At 34.7% G+C, this 22246-nt stretch overlaps 1 long non-coding RNA gene across 1 annotated transcript in view; it reads left to right on the forward strand.

The window, feature by feature from the left end:
• The window catches only part of LOC144234764 (uncharacterized), a 377485-nt gene that overhangs the window by 290687 nt on the left and 64552 nt on the right, over window positions 1–22246 (forward strand). The window contains exon 6 of the long non-coding RNA XR_013336065.1: window positions 19013–19176. This is a non-coding gene — a long non-coding RNA (uncharacterized LOC144234764). The remainder of the gene's footprint in view (window positions 1–19012; window positions 19177–22246) is intronic.

The raw sequence follows: 22246 nt of genomic DNA on the forward strand, positions 1-22246 counted from the left end.
CAGGCAAATTTCCCAGTTTTTAGCTCTTTGCCTTCCCTCCAGAGCCCCAGCCAGCCAGGAGTGCGGACACCCGGTGTCCGCGTGGCTCTTTCATGGTCCCCAGCCACCCGGGAGCTACAATGGCGGTTGGCGCGCTGCCACTCTGAAGTCCAGCCTCTAGGAGCAGCACAAAGAAGCAGTCTGTGTCCTCAGCCACCTCCCTGCCCCGGGACCAGTTGGCGTGAGGGGACCTGGTGTGCAGGTATTTGGCAAGTACGGTCTTTCTATGCCCCGAGCAGAGGTTCCCCCCCTCCCCCCCCCGGTGCGGACGTTTTTCTGTTTCGGACTCTCTCCTTTTCCCCTCTCACTCCACGTAGAGGGTAGAGGGGGATCACCTCCCACCCTGGAGTCTCCGATCCCGGCCCGATTTTATCTTCCCCAGTTCGCACTCACGTTAGAAGTCTCTCTCAGTGGATTCTGTGTCCTTTTTCTCCCAATCTCCCAGGTTTTGTAAGGTTTCCAATGGCTTCAGATCTTTTCTGTGTGATGTATGGGCGCGACTGCAAGTACGGATCTCCTTACTTCTCCGCCATCTTGCCCCCTCCTAACTGTGGATTTTTCATAGATGCCCTTCGTCAGGTTGAAGGAGTTCCCTGCCTTTCTCTTTGTTGAGTGCTTTCATCCTGAAATGGTGTTGGATTTTACAAAATGCTTTTTCTGCAACTATTGAAATTATCTTGTATTAGGTATTAGGTTCCTTGACTTTTGTATGTTGAACCAATCTCGCATTGTTGGGGTAAATCCCACTTGGTCAGGGTTTATAATCCTTTTTATATGCTGCTGTATTCAGATCACTGTATTTTGTACCTATTTTTGTATCTACATTCATGAAAGATATTAGTCTGTGTTTTTGTTTTCTTGTGATATCCTTGCCTGGTTTTGTTATAGGTTAATAGTGTTTTAACAGAATGAGTTTGAAAATATTCTTTTCTCTTTAATATGTTTTGGAAAACATTTGTGAAAGATTGTTGCAATTCTTTAAATATTAGGGAGAATTCAAAAGTAAAGCCATCTGGCATGGGCTTGTCTTTGTGTGATGTTTCTTGATTACTGTATCAGTCTCTTTACTTGTTATGTGTCTAATCTGTCTTCCTTTTTTTTTTTGAGCTAGTTTTAATAGTTTCTGGCTTTTCCTTAAATTTTATTTAAAATATCTCCATATTCATTTACATTAAAGAGGAGCAATACATATATATGTATTCCTGGATAGTTTTATATTAATTTAATATCATGTTATTAATATTTTAATATTAATTTAATATAAATGGTGTCATTTGTTTGCTATTGCTCTAGTTAGTGGCATAGCTGGGTATCATATAACTCTAGTTGTTATCGGTAGAAGATATCAACTAATATAATGCATATCTGAATATACATGATGGAATTGAGGGTTATATAGAGACTATGTAGTCATGATTATATAGATAAAAAAGACATACACTTACTCATTTATTCAGAGACTATATGTATATGGGGAAAAATGAGCCAAATAAGGAAATTATTGATTTCTGTAACACCTGAGAAATTTTATTACCCATTCCTAACTCCTTATAATGTGGTATCATAGCTCTCATAGAATCAGTGTTGAGAAAAGCATGTTATGTTATGTTATGTTATGCTATGCTATGCTATGCTATGTTAGAAAGCATGAGAGGGGTAGAGGGAGAGAAAGAGAATCTCAAGGAGGCTCCATGCGCAGTGTAGAGCCCTATGTCGGACTTGTCCCACAGTCCTGGACCTGAGCCAAAATCAAAAGTCAGACACTCAACCGACTGAGCCACCCAGGTACCCTGAAAAAAGTATTTTAAAGTTCATGTATGAGTGTGCTTAATTTGCCTTCCTATCCACCAGTGTATTTTTGCCAGAAGTTCATGCTATATGAAACTGAGCCAGCTTGATATACCCAGACATCAGTGTATACCATGTACTTGCTATATTGCTATATTTTAGCTAACTTATTTGTTCATCACTAAGCTTTTCATTTCAAGAATGTTTACTATACAGAAAATAAATGAGTCTACTGTACCATCAAGGACAATTAGTAGACAGTAACAACACAGTAATCTAAGGAAAAGAAAGCATCCATGTGGTGTATCATACCTTGGAACTTGCCACAAAGATGCCCGAGGGGTTCCTAAAGGAAGTCTTCCACAGAGAGGAGGCTTGCTGACAGCAGTTCACCCTCTTTGTAGCATCAGGGGAATCTGACTACAGAGAGTTACTGTATCACCTTAGGTAATAGCTTGAGGTGTCTGTGAAAAAGACTTAAATCTGATTAATAATATGCACATGCCTACTACTGTGTATAATCCTTCACAGTCACTCCTTCGATCAAGGGACTCTATATTTCTAAATTGTCTAAGATCTGTAAACTGGACAATAGTTAATGACTCTCCTTTATGGCAAATATTGTCAAGTTTTTGCCTAGCAGATGTGGGGCTTTCTCATTATACTGATCAATCTTTGGATACTTTAATCTATTTACTGTTACATAAGATATATATTGGTCAAGACGTTCTGAGATAGGTACATTCCTGCTACTTGCATGTGGATGTTCTCACCGTGTCCTTGGTAGTTAACAATGGCACTTGGTCTCTGCTAACCCAGGACCCCATTATCCCCACTGAAACCGAGGAGCCCACTTCAATGGCAATATCTCCTACAGTTACATCTGGCTAAAAGCTGAGAACACTCACAGAACTTACCCAAGATGTGAGCAATCCCTTCACTTATGTATTTCTTAACTCTTTACAGAAGAGAGCATCTTCTGGGACTTCTGCAGCCCTTAATAATTTCACTTAGGACACTAATCTATTCATATTCTGGAAGTAAATCTTTGTGTGTCCCTGTGGATTCCTCTGAAATTGGAATATATACATTCCTAAGTCTGGGGCATAACTCTCAACTCTTATTTTCTTTTTTTTTTTTTAATTTTGTAAATATTTTCTTTATTTCTGAGAGAGGAAGAGAGACAGCATGAACAGGGGAGGGTCAGAGAGAGAGGGAGACACAGAATCTGAAGCAGGCTCCAGGCTCTGAGCTCTCAGCACAGAGCCCGATGCAGGACTCGAACCCACGAACTGCGAGATCATGACCTGAGCTGAAGTCAGACGCTTACCCGACTGAGCCCCAGGTGCCCCTCAACTTTTATTTTCATTGGGCTATACAGTTAGTTCATTGTCTTCGGTTGTCTTTCCCCCTTGCAAGCAGCAGTTTACCCTGACCTTTGCATGGTTTTTATTTTCATTCTGGCTCTTAATAAAGTTTGTAAGAGAGTGTAAATAAAGAGCAATATCTGAATCCTTGCATATCTAGATGTATATTTTATTTTTGCCCTCAATTTTTGTTAATGTTGTACCATGCTATTAAATTCTATTAAGTTAATATAATAAAGTACTAAATTAATATTTCCTCATAATTCCTAGTTTTTTTTACAATCCAATATTATTGGAAAATATCTAATATAAGTGAGATTCTTATTTTTGATTGATTAGCTTTTTTTACTGTCTAGAAATCTTTATAAATAAGTAATTATTTTTAAAATGTAACTTTTCAAGAACTAAGAGGAGGATACATTTTTATGCCAAGTGAGCTCAGTAAGTATTTAGCATAATTAATGAAAAAAGATAGTTATCAGAGTATAATAGATCTATATGGCTCACAGAGATTCATATGAAGGAATAATATATGCATATACATATATACACATACACACACACAAATATTATATGTATATATTTAGAGATAGGCAGAGACAAAGAAACAGAGAGCAGGAATTGACAGAAGTATGGGAAAAATACATGAAGATATAAACTAGGTTATTAACTTAAGTCCTGAATTATCAGAGGAGCATAATGTATGGGAGTTGATCTGGGGAGTATAGGGTTAGCTGGAAAACAAAGAAAAAATAATGTAAGAAATAAGATTGGAGACATCATCAGAAGCCTGATCATAAATAGTGTTTTAAGCCATTATAAGAATTTTAAGTGCAAGGGGAATTCACCAAAGCATGTCAAGATGGGAGTAACACAGTTAGATGTGTACTTAAATACATCATGCTGGGTATGCAGAGAAGTTGATAGTATATTCAGGGAGAGGAGAATGGAGTGTATTAAGATAAAACATGAAAAATCATAGAGTTTGGAGGAGCAAAATAGAAATAAAAACAAGTAATATATTTCAGAAAGCAAAAATTAATAGACTAGACCTGGGAGGTACCTGGGAGGCTCAGTAGGTTAAGCATCTGACTTTGGCTCAGGTCACAATCTTGCAGTTTGTGAGTCTGAGCCCTGCATTGGGCTCTGTGCTGACAGCTCAGAGCCTGCAGCCTGCTTCGGATTCTGTCTCCCTCTCTGCCCCTCCGCTGCTTGTGTTCTGTCTCTGTCTCTCTCTCTTTCTCTCTCAAAAATAAATAAAAACATTAAAAAAGTAATAGACTAGACCTGGAATATACCGTATATAGAGAATAAATGAAGGTGGTAATAGCAGTTACTACAGGTTGTTAATGTGAAACATAGGACTAAGTAGGGTGGATACAAAAATAATGTCCTATAGGTTTGAAGGATGATAACTAGGGCCGGTTATATGGAAGAAAATTGCAAATGAAATTTTGAGTTACCTTAATTTTGTGTTAGCTGTTAGAAACCCAAGTTTTAGAAGTCATATCTGGGACTAGGGGTGATCAGTTACTTTTCTGAAAATAGTGATGTCTAAATTGTGACAGAAAGGATACATAAGAGTTAGTCAAATAAAATTATGCCTTAGTCTGACATTGTGGACTACTTGTAAACAGCTTCCTCCATTATTTTTAGGCTTATCTCCAAATAGTCATTGCTCTGATCTCTCTGTTCTATCAATATTGATTTATTCACTCTTCTTTCAGAATGAATTGCTATGTGCTACATCCACCCACATTTAATTTGCCATTTTAATGAGAATATTAATAAATCATTCACTGAGATGGGTTGATATTAGTCATTTATTTATATATTTATTATTAATCTCTACTTTATATAAAATAGAGGTATGACTATATTCCCTCTATAAAACAACAATTTCTAATACCTTCTGTACAGTATGTAAGAATGTGATTTATCGATATTTTAAGTTGTAAAATGAGATTACAAATATGAACTTCTGATTTGGAATTCCACAGGTATATTGTTAAATTTTTTTAATGTTACATTGCAGAATTCAAAATAAAACACATCTAAGTCTCTGTAGCTTGTGTTTTAAAATCCATACACATCACTCTTTGTTAATGTTAGTTCTAGATACTTATCACATAAGTTTACAGATAAAGTTTGTTAAATTAGGGAGGAAATACATACATCAAAATACACAGGTCATATAGTATTGAAATGTAATTATTTCATGATGGAGGTAGCAAGCACCATCTGTATCTTGCTGACAAATTTCTAGCATCCTGCTTTAACCAAAGGATGATGCAATGCATTTCAGTAAACTAAAGGGTAGTCTGCTTATGTGAAATGTAAGAGTGTGGAGAATGTCTTCATTTTCTTATATGTAACCAGTTGTGGCTTGTTTCTTTCATCATCCTTTATGCAGTGATAAAGGTGGCTGTCTGACTGAAACTCTCCTCAATTGAAGTCTTAATATTTTTTCATTTTTATCAAATGTTGATTATTTCATAGTTTTCAGTTATCTTTTATAATTCCCTGCATTGTCATTTAATTTTCTGAACATATTTAAGTACAGTTCAAATTCAAAGTTCTTATATGATAAGCACAGAGCCCAATGTGGGACTTAAACTCAGGAACCATGAGACCATGACCTGAGCTGGAATCAAGAGTTGGATGCTTAACTGACTGAGCCACCAAAAGGCACCAAAAGACATTTTATGTTAACCTACCTACCTTTGCTCTGTGTAACACAGACTCTCCTCTGTGTCATGTGGACTTTGCCATCCCTTGCAACAACCAGGGAGCTCAGTGGGTGGGTCTGAGGTGGTGGATGCTGGCCCTGGAAAGTTGTGCTCATGCATGAGACCATTTCTTGTAAACACCCATGGAAGGTCATGGCTGCTCTCTACTTCTATAGAGATCCTGAGGATATTGAAAAGGAAGAGTAGGCTGCTGCTGAAAATGCTGTAACCAAGGAGGAATTTCAGGGTGACAGCTGCAGCTTCTGATTTCACCACCACCAACATGACGTCACAGACTGGTGTGGAGGCGTGCAGGTGCCCTCTGTGCCAGTTCAGTACCCTACTGAAACTGGATTGCTCAACCTGCCGCTGAGCACTGGTCTGCAGCTCCCTCTGTTCAGGCCACTGAATGGGTAGGAACAACCACTGAGTGTCTTAGGCTGCTCTTCTGCAGGGGCAAACAAAATGGAAATAAGATTGATGGAAAATAAACAGTTTCTAAAACAACAACAACAACAAAACTTCATTCAGGAGCCACTTCACCTTCTTGAAGAGAAGCCCCCCAGACACCAGTGAACTCCCAGCGCCCTCCCACTTTTAAAATATGTGTTAGATTTAATTTTCTAAAATGATTTCCAAAAGTTGTGGTTTAATTTCTCAAGATATTATATAATGTTATATAATAAATTGATTATCGTGTTGTGTTACTTGGAACATACAAAATGACTGATGTAGTAAACCCTACAGACAAATACTGACAGATGAGTGTGCAGTTGTCCCTCACTTCTGTGTCTTCAACCACAGCAGATCAATTAAACTTAAATGATATAAAATCCATCTCTGTCTCTCTCTATCCCTGTCTCTGTCTCTCCTTTTCTCTCTTTCTCTCTCTCTCTCTCTCTCTCACACACACACACACACACACACACAAATTGAAAAGAAACTCTATTTCTAGGTAAATATTCTGATATAAACTGTGACCTCTGATGTTCAGTGTCCATAGTAAAAGCATTATTATCTTGGTAAATGGCCATTCAGATAGACTATAATAGCCTAAATTTATCCTATTTTTTTGAGCATGTAAGTAAGTTTTAGTCCTAGAATATTATCATAAGTGGTAAATGTAAATCCAAATGTTCCCTTTATTGGCAGGGTATGCCATCTGACTTCCCCATATACTATCTTCTCCTTCAGTATGCCAGCTGCATTCCCACCGTACGGTCATTTCACTGTTAATTCTTGCCTCCAAAGTCCATAGAGATAAATACCTCACCTCTTTCTAGTCATAGCTCAACTATTATCTTCCATAGGGACTATATTAAGATAGCCACTTCACTAATTTCAACATTTATTTAAACAACTATTGCATGACAGAGAAATAATTAAGATAATGTTGTAATGTTTCATTTGAGAGATAGTATGAGCTTGGCCCAACTCATTGGTAGTCATGATGGATATAAAGGGACATATAAGAGAAATGTTAAGGTGTGCACAACTCAGATCTTAGTGAAAAATTGAGTTCAGAGAACCGAACAAAAAGATTTCTAAATTCACACCCTTATTTCCAGTTTTTGTCATTAAATTGATGGTATTAATAGCAAAAGAAATAAGTTTCAGAGAAAATTAATATAAGTGGGAAATTTTTCATGGTCCAAGTTTAATCTGTTAAAATAATATTTGACTATCATATATTCTTCTAAATAAACATTCTTAACATTTTTCCTTTTTTAAGAAGTTTCACTATTATTGATGTAGTTCAAGTTATACATCTATTTATATATGTATCTAATCACTAGTGACTCAGTAGTAAAGTTTAAGTAAGACTGTATTGGAGTGCCTAGATGTCTCAGTCAGGTGAGCGTCTGACTCTTGATTTCAGCTCAGGTCATGATCTCACAGTTTTTGAGATCAAGCCTTTTGTTGGGTTTTGCACTATCTTGGGATTTTCTCTCTCTCTCCCTGTCACTCCCCTGCTTGCACTTTCGCTCTCAAGGTAAATAAATAAAAACCAAACAAAACAGTAGAATAAACTGAATCTTCTATATGTCTGGGGGAAAATGTAAATTATATTGTAAAAATAATGAAATTTAAATGTGTCATGGTTTTCATATGCTCAGAAAATTGATGATCTAATATTACTATACCACAATTTTGTAATATACAACAAATTAGTGTAATTATCTCAGAAAGTATATCCTCATATCAGTCAATTTCCCAGGTGGAAATTGTTGGCACATTCACATTTATATAACTTGAAAAGCGTATAATAAAGGGTAATATTTCGGGGGAGTCGGCACAGCATAGTGAAAACATAAAGGATAATGCAGTAGCCTGGGGATTAACATTAAGAGAGATGTAATTCTCCCAAAGAGAGGGAGAAGGTTACCAAACCCGAAGAGCGAGAACCTTCAGAGGACTATTTAATAACTTTCAGATGAGGGACACAGCCAAACCCATGTGATCCTGCAGGAGAAAGATAAGAATGTATCCTGCATTCACTTCCCTGTTCTCATCTCTTTGCAGATTTACCTTTAATCAAACCAAGAAGCTGCAGGACAAAGACAACTATTTATACAGCTTATATAGATCACTTTCCCAGGACAGTGAGCAGAGAGAAACTTCTAGAGTGAATACGAGAGGATACAGGAAGATAGCCAGTATAATATTTTTTGAAGTGTGGTAACTATTTGCCAATATAAATATATTAACAAATGTTCCCCAAGTCAGGAAACTGTAGCCCTGTGATGGTATTATTATAACATAAACTTGCACATACAACTGTATTTCTCAAATTTTCTACAATTCTCAAAAGCAAACATCATTTAATGCATGCATATTTTCAACATTATATAATATGGTGCACTATTATAATATAGTGCATTTTGTGCATTAAAATATTTTCAGTGAAAATTATCTATATTTCCAAAATGAAACCAGCGTAGTTTTTGAGTCACAACAGCATCAGAATTTTGGTGAAAATATCCAATGCCTATATTTTCCTTCAAAAAAACTTACTAAAATACAATAAAAGAAAGAGAATTTTATTTTCATTTTTTGAAATATATATTTTTCACACATTAATTTCACATATTTAGTTCATGTGAAAAAAGTTAAAGTTCTTTTGTTAACTAGCCAAGACAAAATCTTATGATTATAGTATGGAAATGTTATTTGGAAAGAAGAAACATTTTGCATCTATTAAGTAGTATTAAACAGCAAAGTGTTTCAAAGTTGCTTTAACAGAGAAGAATACAATACACATCGTAACAGAATAAGAGAGAAAGGGACGTGGGTCCTACTTTACAACCATGGTGCTAAAGTTATGCTTATTGGTTGCATAGTTTTTATTATCATTCCTACTATTGGTAGCCTATATGTTGCAGCTATTGGAATTTAAATTATCAGCTACGAAAAAATGTTTGCTTTTACTCTAGCCCCAACTTAGAAATCATAAATTCAAATAAACGGTAGAACAAAAATTCAAAGACTTTGTTTTCTGACTTCCATCACTCTCCCAGCATGTTTTTTATATAGCATCATTCTCATTGTTACAACACGGACTCTCCCAGTCCTAAGTGTAATTTCCACAGTGTCCAATTTCATGTTCCTTTGCCTCCCATGACCATATTCCATGGTGGATAATGTTACACATTTGATTGTATATGTATAGATTCTCTACCATTTTGAGTCTAAGCATGGTTCATTAGGAGTTCAAGAGGAAATTCATCACAAAATTATTTATATCCCCCACCTATTTATGGTTTCTAATTACAACGATCTATAGAGCCACTGGCCAGAACCCTTTGTTTAGCCTTATTCTTTTCTTCTGTACTTTCAGATTTTTTCTGTCTTTAAAACTCATCGATAGACTAGTCCTTTCCTTCACTCTTAGGAAGTTATCTTGCTTACTAGTCACAGAAATACAAAATAAAATAATTAAAATAAAATAAAATAAAAAACAAAAAAACAAAATAAAATACTATCAGATACAATTTACTTTTCTTTCCCCAAAGAACCTTACAAACTTTGTGCATCTGCGTGTATCTTCTCTGCCTCCATCACCTGCAGCTGTAGACGTTGTTCTGTTGAAGCATATGCCTTTCACCCTTCTCAAATTCTCAGCAATATGTATCCATTGACACTTTCTTCTTGCACTCTGTTACCAAATTCCTTCTTATCAGCATCTAAACATCTTCACATAGAGTCCACCTTACACGAGCAAAATCCTCATCTTCAATAGAAATAGCCATATAAAAGCTTTCTCTTAAAAGTAAAAGTTTGTTCAGATCACTTATTCCCTTCCAATTTTACTTGATCTTTTGCTTTCTCGTTTAGGTATATCTATGAAGACAGTGTAATGATTATTGGCATGAATATTTAATAAACAGTTTTTTAAGTCACAGAGATATGTTGGCCTGCTTCTTACTCCAGAACAATCTAATATACCTGACCTGGTACAGATATTTATTCCTGGAAATAGAATAGTGTAATAAAAAATGAGTAAATGTATGGCATTGGGTTAAATACCAGCATGCAGACCTCAAGGAAATTGTTTTAGAGGATGGATTCATGAAGATCCGTCTTAGGCAGTAGTACAACATTGATAAAACTGTTGATGGAGATAACTCAGGATGCAGATCATGTACCAACTATACATCTAAAGGAGAAAAGAATGATATATGTTGGTTTCTGGAAGCTTCATTTAATAAGGTAATTCCAATAAGATATGATCTCAGAAAACAAATTGGCTCATTTTTAAGCAGAGAAAAAGGCTAATAGAGGGGATCCAGCAACTTTGAGGTATTGATGGTTTTTCAACTTCAAATACTAAATATACATGTAATGTAAAGTGAAAAAGATAATTAGATCTCTGCCTCAGTAGGAAGAATTAAGGAGTTGCACTTTTTTGCACACACTTTAAGGCTCCTCAATGTATTATGACAGTAGTACAAAGAAAATTCTTTCAGATGGAAAAAATGCTCACAGAATATCAACTGCAACCTGGATGATGGAGAAGGCTATTCTTGGTGCCAGCACTTCATCTCTTCCAACCAATCTTAGCTCACTATAATCTGACCTTTTTGCTTACTGCTTCTCCAAAACAATCTTCTTCAGGACATTAATATGTTCTTTGTCTTTTTCCCTAACAGAGGTCTTTTTGGCTTATTCTCATTGACCTCTTGTCACTGCGGGTAATATTACTTATGTTCTTTTCTTGATATTCTTCTTTTGGTCTCAATGACTCCATATTCTGATTTCCCTCTTAGCTGTGGCCCATTCGTTGTCATTACACATATGTTTACCCTTTTGTAATTGTTCCATAGTCTATGGGCATTCTGTTCTGGTTCTCTTCAGTCTTTGTTTGCTTTGCTTTCAGTTTTCAAGGTTTCTACCAGTATATCCTCTAGTTCAGAAATTCTTTCCTCAGCCAAGTCCAGTCTACATTTCTGTTACTATTGGGTTTTTTTTGTTTTGTTTTTTGTTTTTTATCTCTAGTACTTTTGGTATTTTTCTTAGGATTTCCATTTCTGCTTACATTGCCCATCTGTTCTTATATGCTATCTACTTTATGCATCTGATCCTTCAGCATATCAATCATAGGTACTTTAAATTCCCAGTCTGCTCATTTTAACATCTCTGACAATGTCTCGTTCTGATGATTGCTCTGTTTCTTCAAATTCTGTTTTCTGTTTGTGGTATGCCTTCTAATTTTTTCTTGGTAGCCAGATATGATATACTGAGTAAAAGTAGCTTCTGCAAATAGCCTGTTAGTAATGTGGTGGTGAGGGGTTGGGAGAAACAAAGTTTTCTATAGTCCCAAAACAAGGCTCTTTTCATGAGCCCGCGTCTCTGGATTGTGAACTTCACAAGAGTTTCTCAGTTTTTTCCTACCCCTTAGGTAAGACAAAATGGCTAGAATAAGCTAAAGTTGGATATTTTCAAGGTGGAAGGCAAAAGCAGGCTGGAGTTGGGTATTTCTCTTCCCTCAGGTAAATTAGATTCAGATAATACACAACAGGTTAGGCTCTAGCTGCCTAATTTCCCCTAAGGGCCAACCTTGTTAAGAAGGAAAGAATGTTCTGGCCTATTTCAAAGTGGTTCTTTTTCCCTACCTCCTGTCGAAAGGAAGTACAGGTTTTTGGGGTTTTTCCCCGTAGTATATACTGTGGGGATCTGGCCAGCCCCCTAGAGGTAAATCTCACAGTGTCTTGGGGATTCTTTTTTGATTGGATTCCCTGGAGTTTTTAACTCTCAGAGTTGTCCTCACGGAGTCTCCAGCAACTGATGATTAGACTTGGGGTTTTCCTCCCTGAGCTGGTTCCAGCAGCAGTTTTCACTCCCAGATTCTCAGTTCAGGTAAGACTTGACTCCCGGACAGTAGTTTGCACTGTGTCTTCCCCTCTCGTATGAATCTAGGAAGTTTTGTTCGTTTTTCATTTTGTTCAGCTTTTTACTTATTAGGATCAGGGTGACTTCTATGTACCTCTCAGCTGAACCAAAGCGCGCCAATTTACTGTGCGGTTTCTTCTCTTGTTCTCACAAATATCAGCGATCTCATTTTCCTGCTCTAGGTTTTCTTCTTCTCCACAATTGACTCTTCATTGTCACATATTTGTGTTTACTGAAAGCTCCCCCAGATCTATCTTTCTGGTTCAGATCATTCCTTGAACTTATGAACTATTAACCTTACTGTCTTTTGTATATTATTTTTGAATTACCAAAAATGAATAAAAGCCTATGGTCATAAATAGGTGTTCAGTGGGTAGTAAAATATGATATTTGTAAATGCACCCTGTACACAACAAAAGTTATTTATATAAAATTAAATGAAATTGTTAATAAAATATACGTCAAAAATTATCTTGAGAATTTAGCATGTGGTATGGATATAAAACTTAACTAATTGAGAAAAGATATAAAATGTATAAGCACTTCACTCTGACAATGAATGTATGCTAAGTATTGCGGTTGTATTGGGGAAAATTTGCAAATAATGGTAAATATTGAAGCAATACCTTGAATGCATATACGTTCATTAAGAGAATTCACAAATGTATGGGTACTTACTATCAATGAAATATAGTGGTACATAAGAATTTGGAGGAGTAATGAACATTATTGCTATTCAATGGCCATATTCAGGAGTATATTCCTGCTTTTTGCTAATAGATATCATCTAGGAGAAAGGTGAATTCATATTTGAACTCACACTATGAAGAGTCCTTAGACACTGTCATTATCATTGCCACTAAAAACAGCAGTAAGTTGATTATATGCGTGTATTAACTGGTTAGTGCAGATCTTAAAACTTAATCAAGCATACAATTCAAGAAATATGTAGAGGGCAATTGTATCTCATCATGCTGAGGAGATGTATTTTCTGTGTGTCAGATGAAAGAATCAAATAAACTACTTAAACTGAGATTATGAAAAATGAAATGTTCTGCAAAAGTAATTTTTATAGATCACAAATTTTTTTCTCTTGACGTGCTACAAATTTGAAAAAAATACCAGGTAGACTATTTTAGTGACGTATTTTTAAAAGTAGAGACACTTTTCGGGGCACCTGGGTGGCTTAGTCGGTTAAGCGTCCGACTTTCGCTTAGGTCATGATCTCGCGGTTCGTGGTTCGAGCCCCGCGTCAGGCTCTGTGCTGACGGCCAGCTCAGAGCCTGGAGCCTGTTTCAGAGTCTGTGTCTCCCTCTCTCTCTGCCCCTCCCCTGCTCACGCTGTCTCTCTCTCTCCTAGAAATAAATAAAAAATAAAAAAAAATAAAAGTAGAGACACGTTTGCCTACCTCAGTAGGATAAATTGAATATGATATACTTTTTCATGAGGGCTCAAGGTCATATCAATAAATATTAACTTGAGTTATGGCAATGCAGTGATGTTCATTGGTGCTAATAAGGTGCACAGAGTTTTTGTACTTTTTGTTTTCATGGCAATCTATAGATTCAAACTGTTTTCCTTTTTAAACAATAGTGGAAATACCTTTTTCCTGCTCCTTTGGATTTGGTCATGCTTTCTAAAAGCAGCTAGTCCTCTCTCCCTGCCTTTTATATAATACCTGCTTTCCTTTATTTTTTTAATTTAAAAATAGTTTTTAACATTGAATGTATTTATTTTGAAAGAGGCAGAGCAAGTGGGGGAGTGGCAGACAGACAGGAAGAGAGAGAGAATCCCAAGCAGGCTATGCACTAGGCACAGCTGGACCCCGGACACAGGGCTCAAACTCATAAAACCGTGAGATCATGACCCTAGCCAAAACCAAGAGTCAGATGCTTAACCAACTGAGCCACCCAGGCACTCCTATAATACCTACCTGCTTTCTTACTGGACTTCTAATGTAAAGATAAAAGTGCATTTTGTTCAAAGAAAATAACTATGTTACTTAAAATTCTAATTAATATAGCAAGTGACCTTATTTTTAAAGTTTATTTTATTTATTTGAGAGAGAGAGATAGTGTGTGTGAGGTAGAGGCAGAGAGAAAGGGAGAGAGAGAATCCTAAGCAGGGCTGGACCCCAGGAACCATGATATCATGACCTGAGCTGAAATCAAGTCTGACACTCTACCAACTGAGCCAACCAGGTGCCCCTGAGCAAGTGACCTTTGAAAGAACTCATTTATGTAAATTATAAGAGAGTTGATTTTTCCCCCTGCGATTTAAAAAAACTTATCTGTATAGGCTCTTTGTATTATTTCTACCTGTGAATTGTTAAGAGAAGTGACAACCAGGTTGTAAGCTCTTACTACCTTACTGTTACTGTTAATGCTGGTCACATGCAGTGCTATTTGGTAATAGTAGTATTACCCAAAGGCACAAGCAAAAATATTTTGTACAGTTTCTTCATGACATTTTAGGTGTAAAATCATATGAACATTTTTATGACATAATAATAAACTCTAGCTTTGAACTACAATGAATCTACAAAGATTATAATGCTTATAAATGCTTCTGAATAATTTAATATCCAAAATTGCATAAACAAGACTACTTTGCAGCTGAAAAATCTAATTATATGGCTAGTAAATAATTTTTACTTTTTAATCAGAAATGTTATCAAATGTACTACATAAGAGACTGTTTAGTTGATTTTTTTTTTTTTTTTTTAGGTTTTTAAATGCTGGTATTTATGTACCTGGTACTTGCACGATAATAGTTAAGTACTAGTAAATCAAATTGTAATGATTAAAGTTGGGGTTATATAAAATGTAGTACCAATTTTGAAATGAGAAATAAACTTTAAAGCCAGAAATCCATAGGGTATGAAGCAGAAATGGGGGAATAGTTAACACTTTGTTTCCATTCCAAAATTTTACAGTCATGAGACTCAGTACAACTACGTGAAGTTCTTCTTCTTATATAATTCATTGTAGGGCTTGTGAAATTCAACAAGAACATCAATATGGCAGGTGATTTTAAACTTGCAAGTCACTGCACAGCTGAATTTCTGAAGGGTAAAGTCCATGTCTCCTCATATTTAACTTGAAAAATTCGTCAGAGTATCTGACATATATTATATAATCAAAATTTTCTGAAAAAATTAATGCATGCCAAGTTCATATGGAATCCAAACCATTGCAAAGCAGAAAAGAAAACTGGAAATTAAATATTATTTTAAAATGTAAAGTAATATCACTCTTCATTCTTCTATGTATTCTTTAGGCTATAAAACAAACAACTCCTGAAACTATTTAGTCATGAATTGTATAGACTGCTCACAATTTTTGACACATACATTAATCTGACATACATTTTTTCATCCCTGTCTTTATCCAGGATGCATTGTTTAGCAGGCTAATGCTTACATAATGATTGCTCAGTTACAAAGATAAACCCTAATCTTATGTAACTGGCTGTCAGGTTAAAAAAAGATAACCTATATGGCACAAGAAGTAATACCTAGAAGTTTTATAAAAGAAAGATAAAAACAAAAGCAGATTACTCATTGCAAATTATGTATTTATATGGAAATGTGAAATGGAATTAATTAGGGAGGATTTGCCTCATTCAGAACCACTGCAATCAGCTGTTTGAAACATTACATTTGGCAAGTATCACTTTAGTTTCAAAAACTCTATTTTATCTTTTCAAGTTTATGGAACTACTTTGGATTTCTTAAAATCCTTGGGAAAACTTTAATTTTAATTATTAGATTCCTTAATTAGTAAATGCAGTATTAATTCACCAGACATTACTGAGCACCACCCTTACGACAAGCACAGAGTGGAGCTGTGGGGAGACGTTACTATATCATAAATAGTCCCCTACACAAGCAGATTATTTCCTGGTGGAGGGAATAACATGTGGTCTGAAGAGTGTCCTCAAGAGTTGCAGGTTGTAATTGGATAACTTATGTGAGTTCAAGTTCATGGAGTGCTGCAGAGGTGGTTTAGCTGAAATTTTGCTGGGTGGGGATTCAGGGAAATCTTTTTAGAGGTGAGCACCATGAGCTGAGTCTTGATTAAGTCCGTTACTACAGTTTGGCCAAGAGTTGCTTGCATTTTAATACTTGAAGGCACTATATGCACATCAAAGTTCAGTAACAGTAAATGTTGTTATAACAAATTTTGATTAGGTATATATTTGAAAATTCTAGATCAATATTTTTAGAAATGAGAAATATAAATCATCTAAAAGTTTGGTAATGGATTATATCATGTGTCTTTATTGAAAAAAATGTTATTTTTTATGCACAAGAATATAGAATGTTTTAGAATTGGACCCTGTTATAATAGAACTTGCTCACTATAGGTTGCTTTACTTAACACTAACATTTAAAAATGGTATGGAATGAAACTAATAAAAGATGGTGATTTGGTCTTTCATATCAAGTTAAAAACATAGAAATGAATACATGTCATTGGGATAAAATATGTTTTTATGAATAAATAAGTATATATTATAATTAAATATAATTTTTATTTTAACTTCTGGCCTAATATTAAAATATAACTTATACAAATGGAAAATCATACATAGTCAAGGTTTACCTAATTATTTCAATTGGCTTTTGCAAAGCAGGGTTGTGAAATTACATTCCTTTTTTTTCTAATTGTTTTGTTTAGAGACTCGTGGACTACTTAATGGAAGGATTTTTTTTTGTTATTTTTTAAGTTTACTAATTTATTTTGGGAGAGGGTGGGGAAAAAGAGAGAGAGAATCCCAAGCAGGCTCTATGCTGTCAGTGCAGAGGCTGACAAGGGGCTTGATCTGATGAACCGTGTGGTCATAATCTGAGCCAAATCCAAGGGTCAGATGCTTAACTGACTGAGCAATGTAGGCACCCCCTAGAATGGAAGGATTTCTAAGTTTAGTTTCAACATTTTTTAAGAGAATTTTGCTTTATACAAATGTAATGGACTTCTATTGTTTTGAATACATGTATTTTTTACATTAAAAGTATTTTTAAAATATGATTAAAATGTTAGTCATTTTATTTCTTAGAAAATAAATTTGTTAAAAATGTATGATAAAGTTTAGTCAATGTGTGTCAATGAATTTATTTAAAAAACTCTAGGAAGCCTGAAAAGTTTGCTTGCTTGCTTTTTATTTTTTCTTCTTCTTTTTTTTAAGTTTATTTATTTCTTACTTGAGAGAGAGAGAAGAGAGCATGAGCGGGAAGGAGCAAAGAGAGAATGAGAGAGAGAATCTGAAGCAGGCTCCACCCTAACACGGGGCTTGATGTCAAATACCTGAGCCAAAATCAAGAGTTGAAAGCTTAATTAACTGAGCCAACCTGGCTCTGAGAAGTTTGATTTCTTTATTATTTTTTAAAATTAAAATTACTAATCTGTATTTTATTAAATTATAAATAAAGCTATAAGTTAGATAGGTTGGTTGACATATTTTTACATGCTCTTGGAATGAACGTATTTTTTAAAGATCTTTCATTTGAGTTAGCTATATTTTATGTTTTTACAAAAAAGCAGAGTATATATTATGAATTGTCTATTTCTAGAGTGTCCATCCACTGTGTTAGGTCAAAATGTCAAAGTAAGATAATAAATTTCATAAACAGGATCACATACTTAATTAAGTACATTTAATCATATGAAGAAATACATTTCTCATTGTAAGTTCATTTGACATTTGAGTATAACATCCCACATTCAAAATAGAAATTTCCCACAATCTTATACACCTTAATATGACCCATTTGAAAATATATTTTAATAGGATATTATTTTAAATATGGTAACCTATATAAAATCACCTGTAACAAAGATTTTCCTTTCTCTCTTTATTTTTCTTTCTAAACGACAAGTAAGAGATTTGTTGTTATATTAGTATGGATTATCAGTTCCTGAGAATTGTCCAAAATTGATGTCATTGTCATCTCATTTGGATGTAATACACTATGAGTAATAAGATAAATAAAAACTTTGGTCATGCCCAGATGAAACCACAGTGATAAAATCCCCTTTCTTTAAACGGTTCGAATCATTCTGAAATTTTAAAAAATATCGTTCTAATAAGATTATTTTTTAGGTACTCTCAGTTTTTGTGAAAAAAAGTTTTCAGTGCTAGCAATGTACTTTAGTTTGTCTCTGTGTGCTGTGAAGCTGTGGGATAATAGAAGAAAAATGATTTGTTCTATGACTAAAATTTAAGTACCTGGCTAATATTCCATGCTCAGCTGCCAAGAATGTAGCTAACCAAAAAAACACAAGAAAAATGGAAAAGTAAATAATTAGTTGCTATTTTTAAACATTTCATGATAACTAAAAATCATTCGTGCATGATATCATTAGTTGTATTTAAAGAAAACGACAAGGATAAATGGAATATTCAGTGTGTATCATTTATATGTATATATATAATTACATACACACAATCTGGATTGATTATAGAGAGACACTGAAAATGAAAATCCTTATACTATAGTAGTAAATGCTGAAATTCATACCACTATGTGGAAGACTTTTACAAGATTCCCATATAAAAATTGTATAAATTTGTATAAAATTGTATATTGTATAGTATAAAAATACTAAATAATTTTATGCTCCAATTTTAAATTGTATAAAAATACTAAATTACTTTATTTTATCATTTTTAATGTTTTTTTTTTTTCTTTTTGAGGGAGGAAGAGAAAGACAGAGCACAAGCGGGGGAAAGGGCAGAATCTGAGGCAGGTTCCAATCTCCAAGCTGTCAGCACAGAACATGATGTGGAGCTTGAATTCACAAACCTTGAGATCATGACCTGAGCTGAAGTTGGACACTCAACCCAACTGAGCCATCCAGGTGCCACAATTTTATTTTTATTTTTTTAATATTTACTCTTTTTAGAGAAAGAGAGAGACAGAGCATAGTAGGGAAGGGACATAGAGAGAAGGAGGCACAGAATCTGAAGCAGGCTCCAAGCTCTGAGGTGTCAACAAAGAACCCAATGCAGGGCTCTAACTCATGAACTGAGCCAAAATTCGACATTTAACCAGCTGAGCCACCCAGCCACCCCAAACATTTGCAGATATTTGAATACCTGTAAAATCTATATTGATTTAATCTGTGTACATCATGGAATCGATAATTCATGTCTTCTTCTCTTTTAGTCTTGATCAATGTGACTAAGATTTATTAATTTAGTTTATATTCAAAGCCTGTACCTTTCCCTGGTTAGGTATGATGACATTCCACTTTCACCCTTATATGCAGTTGCTTTTGAATACCCTAGACTTTAATGTCTGGCCCCTAAAAGGGGAAAAGAGAAAAATAAGGGGTGAAGATTTAAAGGCCTTTAAATCACCTGGAAAATCCTTTCAGTGGGAATGGGAGGGGCTTGCAAAAATTTGGGGAACATACAACAACAATGGCCATGCACCTCTTTCCACTACTGAGGTCAGGAACAGTAGACAGTGTTCAAAGCACAGATCCTCAATATTTGGAAAACAGGGTGTTTTGTTTGTTTTTTTGTTTGTTTGTTTGTTTGTTTTGCTCCAGCAATGTGGACAGCTTCCTGCCACACTTGCAGGTAGGAGTTGGGAATGGCTACAGATCTAAGAGTGAAATTGACAGAAATTAACTACCATTTGCCCTCTAAGCCTTTCCCTAACACTTGGAAGTCTTCAGTAGGCTCCAGAGTTCCAAAATAGTTACATTAGAGGGATTCTTCCATGCAATTACTGTCTGAATGAGGAGACAGTCCTGGGGCTTCCATACTCTACAATCTTCCCAGAAATCCTACTATAATGTTAGTCAATTTTAAATTGTTTTGTTTTGTTTTGTTTTTCCTAAAAAACTTTAGAATCACAATGAGATTTAAATTTTGATTCTGCCTCTCAGTGGCGCAATAACTATGAACAAGATGTTTACATTAGTGAAACTCCATTTTTTTTTCTACTTTTTAACCTATAAAATGGGGTTATTACTATTAATCTGGAATACAAGTATTTATATCAAACAGCTCAGGGGCACCAGGGTGGTTCAATTGGTTGAATGTCCAGCTTTGCCTCAGGTCATGATCTCACGGTTGGTGGGTTCGAGCCCCGCATTGGGTTCTGTGCTGACAGCTCAGAGCCTGGAGCCTGTTTCAGATTCTGTGTCTCCCTCTGTTTCTGCCCCTCCTCTGTTCATTCTCTCTCTCTCTCTCTCTCTCAATAATAAATATTTAAAAAATTTTAAAAATTAAAACAATGAAACCCCAGCTGAATAATGTCTTACATATAGTAGACACTAAATTAATGTTAGCTTTTATTATGAGGTTGTTTTTACAAGTTCAAAATACCTTAAATCTTGTGTACCATAAGGTGTTTACAAAATACTGGAGCAAAATCAAACAAAATATAAATACAGAAAAGTGACATAAAAGAGGAGAAAGGGAATTAAAAAGAAAAATATAAAAGCTATTTTAGAGCACTGTAAGATGGTTGAAAATAAACAATGCATAAATACCTATATTTATGTTCTTCTTGAAAAATCCTGACATAATTTTCTTTGGATTCTGCTTTTATTTTTAATTACCTAGAGGATGTTCATTTTGTGAAAAAGTTTCTGACCATCAAACAATTAATCATAAAGAAACATATATTCAAACTTGACTAAGTCCCTTGTCAGGGTAAAGAAAAGGTATTCCACTGAGCTTGGGGAATAATTTTCATACTTTTATATCATTGTATTTATAACTTAATTACACTTTGCATACAGTTATAAACAAGTCTGTTTCTAAGGGACTATATAGGATTCTATTTATAATAACAGTGTTGAAATGTCTTTAAACATTAGATTTTTCTACAGAACTGAACGTTCTACTGATTTGAACACATAAATAGCATTGAAATCTGTTTTTAACTTTATACACTGTCACCAGTAACATAAGTAATGGAAGAAATTTGTTTGAATAAGATTTAACTAATATGTTACCTTCATAGATAACTTTGGATAAACCATGGAAAACCCTGTGTTTTACTCACAGTAATTTTGCAAAAAATATATGATACATTACTTTTTTTTCTGACTTTGAAACATGATTCACTTGAAAGGAAATAAGTAGATGACATTGTTAGATATTTCTTGAATAACATATTAAGTCTACTGTTACTTCATTAAATCTTTACTACCAATCACTATTATAATTTTCTTTGAATATAAAAAGGGAAGTAATGATTTACTTTATATATTTAAACAAATAAACCTTGGTAAAAAGTAAATGGATAAAAAATATGTTATTGGGGTGTCTGGATGGCTCAGTCATTTAAGAATCCGACTCTTGATTTCAGCTCAGGTCACAATCTCACAATTATGAGGTCATGCGTCTTGTTGGGCTCCACACAGGGCATGAAGACTGCTTACGATTCCCTTCTCTCCCTCTGCCCACCCCTACCCTCTCTCTCTCAAAAAATAGCAAACTATATATAAATATATTAATAATATTTATTACTAATATTATCTTTAAAATTATTCTCAAGAGAAATGGGATATGTCATATTATGATATATGACTTATTTCCTCAAATTAACATGAATATACTTTTATAAACTAAGTGATTAGCAATTATCAGCTTATATTTCTTTAAGGACATGAAGGATATGAACATTAGTGATAATTCCATCGTGAATAGGAAAACAGAATTCTGTACGGGAAGAGTGTAAGCTAAATATATATCACCAATAATTTTTCACTTTTAAGAAAAAAATACTCTCTAATCTCAGTTTTTGAATGTAATTATGTGAAAATAAACTTTTTTGAGGTTTATCTCTTCTAGATGAATTATTAAAAAGCAAAAATGTTTCAATAAATCAGGGGTGAAAGATCTGAATTTATAATCCTTCCTCTCCCCCCCCCCACCATTTTTGTCTTTTTGGTTTCATTTGTATGA

This window comes from Crocuta crocuta, unplaced genomic scaffold (assembly GCF_008692635.1).
Source record: "Crocuta crocuta isolate KB4526 unplaced genomic scaffold, BGI_CrCroc_1.0 scaffold709, whole genome shotgun sequence".
In the NCBI taxonomy this organism is placed as follows: domain Eukaryota; kingdom Metazoa; phylum Chordata; class Mammalia; order Carnivora; family Hyaenidae; genus Crocuta; species Crocuta crocuta.